Source organism: Miscanthus floridulus, chromosome 12, assembly GCF_019320115.1.
Source record: "Miscanthus floridulus cultivar M001 chromosome 12, ASM1932011v1, whole genome shotgun sequence".
Classification (NCBI taxonomy): Eukaryota; Viridiplantae; Streptophyta; class Magnoliopsida; order Poales; family Poaceae; genus Miscanthus; species Miscanthus floridulus.
This window is the reverse complement of record NC_089591.1, coordinates 27,372,582-27,382,930: the sequence shown is the minus strand read 5'-3', so window position 1 is coordinate 27,382,930 and position 10,349 is coordinate 27,372,582.

Sequence of the window (10,349 nt, the reverse complement as noted above, 5' to 3'; positions counted from 1 at the left end):
ACGCGAGCTCGACGCCAGTTAGCACATGTCTTTAGGATGGCATGGCCAGGAAGTATCTGTCCATCAGGAGCCACGCAATAGCGGGGGGCCCACCATGGTCCCAGTACATGAGCGCCTTAGTCCCCACCGCGATGCGCGTAACACCCTAGGATGCCCATAGGCATGGATGGGGCGATGAGAGGGAGCAGGTCGGCCGTGACTACCTTCCTCATCAGGTGGACGCTATGATAATGATGATGATCAGAGCCCGATCCCTAACCTGCTGGGCCCTGAGGTCTTCGGTAGCACATCCTTAACGTGGCTTTTCTGTCACGATACCGACTGCCAACCAACATCCTGAAGTACTTTGGGGAAACAAACCCTGGCCTATGGCTTGAGCTTTATTGGCTTGCCTATCAAGCCAGAGGTGCGGATAGTGATTATTTCACCATCCACAACCTCCCCCTGTTCCTGGCTGACTCAGCATGGACGTGGATGGAGCACCTTCCGCCCAACTGAATTCAAAGTTGGGCTGGACCTAAAGAAGATTTTGTGGGAAACTTCTAGGGCACCTACACTCGCCTAGGGAATCCCTGGGATCTAAAGAATTGCTGATAGAAGTCTAGAGAAACTCTTCATGAGTACATCTGACGATTCTCTAGGCAATGCAACGAGTTGCCCAACGTCGCTGATGCTGACATCATTGGGGCCTTCCTGTCTAGGACCACCTGTGAGTCCCTGGTCTACAAACTAGGATGCAAAGGCCCCTAGACCACCAAGGAGCTCCTCGATATCACAACCAGCCACGCCTTAGTCAAGGAGGCGGTCATGGCGATTTTCAATCGCTCAAAGGCAAGGCAAAGTGGGATGAGGGCGCCGGTGAAGGCACCTCTAGCCGTCCTGATAAGAAGAAGAACAAGCAGCGACATAGGGGCTCGCTCATGGCCGCTACTGAGTGGAAAGGTGGTTAGACGCCCGCCAAGAGTGCTCCCAACCACTTCAAAAAACTACTCGAGGGGCCATGCCCAAACCACTCCTTCCCCGTCAAGATTGTGCTCTCATGAAGTGTTTCCTATCTGGGGGTACCAAGAAGGAGGGCCGGAGGAAGAAGCCCGACCCAGCGTCGGATGATGCCGAGGGAAAGAATGGCGACTTCTCGACTCCTGATGGCTGCCTCATGATGTTCGGTGGGATGGCAAATTACGACTCCAAGAGCCACCAAAAGATCACACACCGCGAGGTCTACGTGGCTGAGCCAGCCACACCATTTTTCCTCTGGTGGTTGAAGTCCGCCATCACTTTCGACCGATCCGACCATCCGAATAGCATCCTATGGTCGGGAAGATACTCGCTCGTGGTCAACCTAATCATCAGCATGAAGTGCCTCACCAAGGTGCTGATGGATGGAGGCAGCGGCCTCAACATCATGTACGCTGAGACACATGATGCCATGGGCATTGACCGGTCGCGTGTTTGATCGACCAGGGTGCCTTTCCATGGTATAGTGCTGGGGAAGTACGCCATACCGCTTGGGCAGATTGACTTGCCCGTCACCTTTGGGGATCCGACCAACTACATGATGGAGATGCTCACCTTCGAGGTGGTCGGGTTCAATAGGACCTACCACGCTGTAACACCCCAGTGTTATGGTTGCACTAAAACACTTGCATCACATGAGCATGAGCATCATCATCCCATTCATAAGCATCATACCATTATGAATGTTATCATTTCATGTGTGTTTCTATTTGAACTGCTTGGTTTTATGCTAGCAATTGTGTGTGCTAATGTGTGGTCTATGCAAATGTGTGTCAAATGTCCCTTAAGCAACTTAGCTACACTTAGAATGTCTTTAGCAACAATGTTCATGTTGATCACCTTACCTAATTACACTTCCAAGTCATGGTTTGACCATTGCAGAACACTAGAGCTCCTAAGTTTGACTATTTAAGAAGTACAACTTAGAAGGTTTGCATGTCTGAGCAACCTAAAGCAAAGTTGTAGCAAATTTTAGAAGGAACAAACTTTGTTTGGGAGCCAACTCATGAAAATGTGCACAACATGTTCAAAAAGGACCCACAAGTCAGAATTGAAAGCTATTTCAACAATTGAAAATTTTTCTAAGTGTTTTACTGGATTTCAGTTTCATGTACCCTAGTTTGGAGCACTGTATCTCACTAACCAAGCCAAACCAGCTCGAGCTCTAATTAGCAAACTTGTAGTACTCACGTAGGTCTCCAACTTTGTTAACTACGACTTAACCTGGATCACCACGGTTTGAGAGATCTATGGTCGACAAGTTTTGCTGTCAGTCCGGCACCTATGTAACTGAATCGGTGTCTACAGTTCCGACCGGCAACAGAGAAAGAACGCCACGTGGAGGACACTCAGTCGCCGGCCGCCTGGCTATGCAAGCCATGCGCCACGGCCGTCCTGGCACTGCTGGCCACTGCTTGAACTACGTCCGTCTGCCCGACCGGCCCTCAAGTTCATTTTCGTTTCCCTCTCGCCCTCATTGCGCGCAACACCGAGCCGCAGCCGCTCGCCATTGTCGGCCGAGCCTCCGCCGTCACCTTGCTCACGCGCCACTGCAAAAACGCTGCCGCCGGCCAGCTCCAAGCTCCGCCACGACCTCCTCTTGCTCGTCGTCGCCTCCACGTAGTCAGTCAACCTCTAGTAAGGCCGCTTTCGGCATTCCCGCGCCGTCGCAACCTCATCGGAGGTGAGCCCGCCGTGGCCAACCACCACCGGAGCTCTCTCCCTCCTTTCTCTCCCGTCCCACGTTGTCTCTACGAACTCCTGATGCTCACGCCAGTCTTAGATCGGACCACCATGGCCAGAGTTGGCCGGCGTACCTTGTGCAGCGCCACCGCAAACACCATTGCCGACGGCGACCTCCTCCTCTGTAGCTAGGGAGCCCATTTTCTACTTCCATCGGCACGGGGCAGTGTGCTAAGCATGTTGGTGCCACCCCCTTTGTCAGAATCCTCGTCGTCGTTGAGTGGTGGCCGGTCAACGACCTCCCCTGCTTTGGCTATGACTGGCCGGTGGGTCCATTGACCCCGCGGGACCCGCCTGTCAATGGCTCATAGAGTTTCAGATTTGAGTTTAAATGTAGATTTCTATGCTATTTTGTGATTTTTGTATCTCCTAAGTGGTAGATCCAAATGGAGTGAGGCAAATTTTGGTAGAGTCACAATGAAGTGTAGTATTTAAGAAAAATAGGACATGAGCACATGTTGTAGAAATTTTGGATGAATTAAATAGGAACTTAAAATGTGTTTTTAAATGCATGCAAACTTGTTTAAATTATATCTTGAGTTCCTGTGCTCCAAAAATTATGAAATTTTGTGGGTGAGCTATTCTTGATGAGTAGAAGCTCTGGTAAAAATTTGAGAATCATTGCATGTATGGTTTTTGAGTTATAGATTTTTCTTTTACCATTGGTTGATACTTGTGTTAATTTTTATAAATTATCTAGGAATCCTATGACCCTAAAATTTGGTGGGTAGCATCCTAGTACCTTAAGTATGCTAGGAAAAATATGAAATCTGTTGCTTGACACTTTTCACTAAGGTTTCCTATTTATGCCATTTTAAGCCTTTATGCCTTGTCATTTTTGAGTAGGATGAGATACTTGTTCAATTTATGTAGTAGCCTATGGGAGACATGTATAAGCTACTGTAATGTTTGTGGAATTTTATGTACACTTTGGATATGTGTTTATTATTTAACCTAAGTATCTAAATAATTTATTAAAGGCATGAGAATAAGTTAGTTAGGAAGGGACACTATGTTTTCTGGTGTTCTTTCAACATGTTTGATGAGTTAGTAAAGTTGGTATTGTCCGTTTGTATGTTTACAACATAAGTTAATAATTATTTCTTGCGTTGTGCCTTTCTAGACAATTCTGGGAACTTTATAAAGTTCCCCATGATAAATTGGTTTACTAGGAAAGTGGTCAAAAACAGAGTTGTAGACAATTTTATAAGCTTTCCAGAAAGTCTTAAATCATGGTAATTGAATTTGTAGAACTCCAGTTATGGATCCAACTTGTAGCTGCTGTTTGCAGCCTGAAAACTGTTGAGTGCAGTGACTGACTTGTTTGCTTTATATGAGTTGATGTGATGATTTAGATGCTAGGCTAATTAAGATAAATTGTTAGTTGCAGGTGCTAGACCTCTTACCGAAGATGAACAACTTTATCTTAGGTTATTAGAACTTGGTGAGTGTGCCGTTCTTGTTTTCTAAAAGAGATATGCACCTACTCGGTAAAAATCAATGTTAATCTTGCATCATTATGTCTTTCATGCGTCCATTCATACATGGCTATACATTTCATCATCATCTTCCATCTCTTGTGCATGCACGATTCTTACTATGCATATGCATGCAATAGGTGTTCCGGAGGGAGTTACGCTTCTGGAATTCGAGCCAGTACTTCCGGAGAAGCTGCAGCAAGCTCAGGAGCAGGAGGTGCAGGCCCCCGAAGAAGGAGTCAACGAAGAAGTTCTTGAGTGCCTCGATCACCAACCTTCATCTTTTCTGAAAGGCAAGCCCCGGAGCATTCTAAGTCTCCTATGTTTTAAACATGGTTACTTTGAGTATCTTGATTTATTGATGCATTAAGTGATAGGAATTGGATGCGAACACTTCTTGCATATATATCTATTCCTTGGCCAGTATACGTACCCTGAATCCTATTTAGGTCCAGGAGCGAATCAAAGCTTAGCCATGCTTAGACCAGTAAGAGCCAGATGATTTCCTGTCACCTGTATATTAAGAAAATGTCTGGTCATGGTTGGCTATAATTGCTATCATGGAGAATAACCATGTGTTAATAATGAATTGTGACCGGGCGAGAGGTCGATAGAGAAGCAACAAGGCAAGGAGGTCTTGGGTGTGGATCTATCCCCTTCTGTGTCGGTTAAGGACTGATTTGCTGTACATCCTCATGTCATGTTGAACGCATGCCTATCACTTAGTTGGCCGGATAACTCATTCCGACCGCGAAGCCGAGTAGCTCAACTCAGGCCGAAAGACCGAGAAGTGAAAGTGCGCACCCTAGCGGTAGCAAGGATGTGCGGGGAGCTATTGGCGTAAGTCCACGGTGAGATTGACCACTTGGCAGAGTGGACTCCCTAAGGGTGCGGCGCTGCTCGGAGCCGTGATTCCTAAGATGTACCAAAGGTGACCTAAGGCTGCCTTCGCGAGGTATGCCTGGGTTTGTGTTAGGAATAACCCTCCAGCTGGATAGGAATCGATTCGAATCGCTGTCTCTCCTGGATAGTGAGAACTTGACTGAGCAGCGGCAATGTAGATGCACTTAATTGAACTTGATGGTTAAATCGATGATGATGATGATACAATATTATACCAGATATGGTTACTAATGTTTGGAGTTAATCAATTGCTTGCTCTAGTACAGGTGCTAATCTAGTTGATAGGTTAATATTGTTAAATTGCTGCTTACTCATAAATCAAATTATGTTCTCTTATCACTAAAGCTTTTATGCAAAATGGTTGTCAAGCAAGATCCACCGATAAAGCCTTGCATACTCCTTGGTGTCATTTATTTCTAGTTTACGACGGGTAAGTCTAGCTGAGTACCTTCTCGTACTTAGGGTTTATTCCCCTTGTTGCAGATGACGTGCTCTATAATGACTACTTGCGGGGGATGAAGACTAGATCATGGGCATGATCATCTGTGTTATCTTATCTTACTGCTTTTGCTGGATATGACTATGGTGCTGGCTTGTATTTGAACTAAGTGTGTGTGATGGTGTTAAACTACTTTGCTTCCGCTATTTGTGAACTCGTTTTGTAATAACTATGTGTACTCTGATGTATGAGGTACTTATGAACTACTTGTGAAATGAATGTAACATGTGGCTTGTTATGTTGAATTACTGTGATCTTGGTTGTATACAAGTTGGTTTGAAATCCTTCGTGGTTTCAGTTGACTACCGGGTTTATATGGGTTCAAGTATGACAGTTTGATCACTCCAGTGATTGCTTTTGTACTTGTGCTCTTATAAATTGGTCGGTTCTGTTATAGCTAGCATCAGAGCTAAATTCAACTTTAAACATGTCATATGCGTATTTAAAACAAAAGCTTTTGTTTGCAAAAATCAGTTTTGACATCTTATAGCTATCTATATATAGGTGTTCAATTCTGAAATTTTAGCTAAGTATGCCAGTTGTCATATCCTCTATGCCCAAATAAGGACTTTCAGGTGGCTTATTTAAGTAATGACTTTTGGGGGGAAATTGCTTGCATTTTATTTCGTCGTCCATACGGCGTGCTATAGTATGGATGCCATCCGCTTGGGTGGTAATGTATGGATCAATTGCCTCTACTGCCCAGGTAAAGTGAGTTGTGAGAGCATGACCGTCCAACTGTCGGTCTAGGGGAGAGCTAGTTATGGTTACCGGAATGTTTACATGTTGCACACATGTACATATGAAGGTACTTAATTGTGGGTGTATCAATCGGGTAGCTTTGGACACCGGAGTATATATATCCGGGGATGTATATATGGAGAGTATCTTAGTTTACTGCATTCATTGCGTACTTATTTCTTTTGTTGGGATGGGCTGCAATGAAATTTTCTGCAGGTACACTAACAACGCAACGTGTAGCTCGACTAGATACGTATATGAGAGAACATATGTATGCCACCGTTTATGTCGCTAGAATGTTAAATTTCCTTAAGATTCAGTGAGGACGTACGGAACGTGCATGCATCATGTTTACTCATGCCATTACATTTTTGCATCACTCCCTCCCTTATCTTTAAGTATTCCTTTATACTTTTCTCATCCTGTATGGTAATCCTCTCACACCCTAGTTGCAATGCTACTACTGATGGCCGCACTAGCACTACCACCCTAGAGCAGCACATTCCTTCATGTGTTGGCTGGTGCTACATTCAGTAGGATACATGGAGCAGTCTCATGATACTTAGATGTAATCTCTGAAACTGGCATGTTGGTTCCATTTGGAGGTGAGCTTTAAATCGAAGTCCAGTTTTGAAGTTGACAAAAAATTTGGCATGGGAGCAGTATGCATCGCATGAATGTGCGGAGTAAAGTTATGGCGATGTTAGGAGGGTGAATTATTGTGCCTCTGTTTATTGTATGAAATTAATCTCTCCAATAAGTTCAGTTTGGCATAATTCTACAATTCATCTGCAATGTATCTAACCTCGTCCATCATTACTCACAAATGCGCTTCTGTAGATGTCGCGCAATCTACGTTCAGGCCATGGTGGGGGTAGTGGTGATGATGATCTTCCACCGCCACCCTCGCCCACACCATCTAATCTGTTGGCTATGCTCGTGGAAGGACAACGTGCGTTGGGTGATGCTATGCGTACCATGGCCTAGCATCAAGCCTAGGGCCGCAATCAGCGACAGGGACCAAAGCCCAACCAGTTTAGTGATTTCAAGGAATTCCAAGATACTAAGCCACCCATCTTCAAGGAAGCTGAAGAGCCGCTCCAAGCAGAAGAGTGGCTAAACACGCTTGAGCACAAGTTCCGTTTGCTCAGGGTGACTAGAGCAGATGAAGGCAGGAGTATGCTTCGCATCAGCTACAAGGACCAGCAGGTATATGGTGGCGACATTATCGGTCCACCCTACTAGAAAATGCCCAGATCACTTGGAATCGATTCCAGGAGGCTTTCAAGAGTCATTATATTCCTTCCGGGTTGATGGCCATAAAGCACAATGAGTTTATGAAGTTGGTGCAGGGCACCAAGACACTCACTGAATATCTTCATGCCTTTAATCATCTGTCAAGGTATGCTCTAGAATTCGTTGATTCAGAAGCAAAGAAAATCGCCAGCTTTAAGAGAGGGCTTAGTCCCAAACTGATGAAGTCCATGGGGAACAACAAAAGTATCACTTTCAGTGAGTTCGTAAGTGATGCTCTTACTCAAGAGAATAACGATAATGTCTATGCTGCTTCCAAAAATTGCAAGAGGGCCTTTGAGGCAGGTGTCTCTCAGGCTAGAGCTCTAGTAGCGAAGACTCAGTTTCACCCACTGACTACAGCCGTTCGGTACCGGCCGCCACAAAAGAAGAATCAGGCAAAGACTGGTTTCAAGAAGGCATTTACTATACCTCTTCCAAAAGGCACCACAGGACCAGGAAATTCTTTTGTTCTGCTAGCTAATAGGCCCTGCTGGAATTGTGGTAGGATAGGTCATTGGTCCAAGAATTGTCCTGTATCCTCAGAAGAACAATCAGAAGCAAGGAAATTCTGGTGCTCGTCAAGGACATGTTAACTACACCAACGTGACCGAGATACCCTCAGGAGAGGTAGTCACCGCGGGTAAGTTTCTTGTGAATCACCATCTGACAGTTGTACTATTTGATTCTGGTGCTTCGCATTTGTTTATGAGTCCAGCTTTTGCATCAAAATACAATCAGAAGGTAATTACAGTATCCACGAGTAGTTATTGCATTAGTGCAGCTGGAAGTAATATTTCGACCAATCAAATAGTGCTAGGGGTGAGTATTGAAATCGAGAGATGAGTGTTTATGGCCGATGTGGTAGTTCTACTGAGATTAGGGATATATGTAATCTTGGGAATGAAGTGGATGAGCGGTCATGGAGTGCTCATTGATACTTCCACTAGGGTCGTTATGTTGAGGGATCCTATCAGCAAGGAAGCCTTCCTTGTGCCACTTCCCAAAGAGCTAGAACTCCACAACACTGCTAATGCTATCCAGACCCTGAGAATTGAGGACGTCCTAGTAGTGTGTGAATTTCTAGATGTATTTCCTGATGATCTACCTGGTTTACCGCCGGATCAAGATATTGAATTCAAGATCGAGTTAGTGCTGGGCACTGCACCTATTTCTAGAAGGCCTTATAGGATGTCGCCCAATGAGTTAGCGGAGCTTAAAATTCAGTTACAAGATCTGTTAGAGAAAGGCCTTATCTGACCTAGTGCCTGTCCCTAAAGTTGTCCTGCTATATTTGTGAAGAAGAAGGACAAGTCATTGCGCATGTGTGTGGATTATCGTCCACTCAATGCGGTGACAATCAAGAACAAGTACCCATTGCCCCGCATTGATATTTTGTTTGATCAGTTGTCTAAGGCAAAGGTATTCTCTAAAATTGATTTGAGATCGGGTTATCATCAGATAAAGATTAGACCGGAGGTTGTGCCTAAGACCGCTTTCTCCACCAGATATGGGTTGTATGAGTATTTGGTTATGTCTTTCGGCCTAACCAATGCTCCTGCATACTTCGTATATCTGATGAATTCTGTGTTCATGGAAGAACTGGACAAATTTGTAGTTGTCTTCATTGATGACATCTTGATCTTTTCTATAAATGCTGAAGAACATGCCGAGCATCTGAGAGTTGTTTTATCCAGGCTACGAGAGCATAAGCTTTATGCCAAGTTCAGTAAATGTGAGTTTTGGCTTAAGAAAGTACCTTTCTTGGGTCATGTGTTGTCTGATGAAGGGATTTCGGTTGATCCATCTAAGGTGCAAGAAGTCATGAATTGGAAAGCACCAACTTCAGTACATGAGGTCAGAAGTTTCCTTGGTTTGGCTAGATATTATCATCGATTCATCCCAGATTTCTCTAAGGTAGCCAAGCCCATGACCTAGGTTGCTCCAAAAAGATGTGAAGTTTGTTTGGACCCCGGAGTGTGAGACTGCTTTTTGCACTTTGAGGACCTTGTTGACATCAGCTCCTGTGTTGGCACAACCTGACATTGAGAAACCTTTTGATGTGTTTTGTGATGCATCAGGTACCGGTTTAGGATGTGTCCTTATGCAGGAAGGCCGAGTTATCACCTATGCCTCATGTCAGCTAAGGAAGCATGAAGCTAATTATCCAACTCATGATCTTGAGTTAGCTGCGGTTGTGCATGCTTTGAAGATTTGGAGGCTTTACCTACTCGATAACGTGTGCCATATTTATACCGATCATAAAAGTCTCAAGTATATCTTCACTCAACCAGAATTGAACATGAGACAGAGAAGATGGCTAGAGTTGATTAAAGATTATAACTTAGAAGTTCATTATCATCCGGGTAAAGCAAATGTTGTTGCTGATGCTTTGAGTAGGAAATCTCACTGTAATTCTCTCTTAGAGGCAGATTATCATTTGGCACATCTATTACATCCTGCTGTGTTGCACAGTATTACCCTTAGTTGCTCTCTAGAAAGTAAAATCATCGAGCTTCAGAAAACCTGATGTGGGTGTGTTCCACATCAAAAGAAAGATGAAGGAACAAGAGCCAAAGCACTTTCGTATTGATGAGAAGGGTGTTCTATGGTTTAAGGATAGACTGGTAGTACCAAAGGACAAAGAGCTTAGAAACCAAATCTTAGAAGAAGCT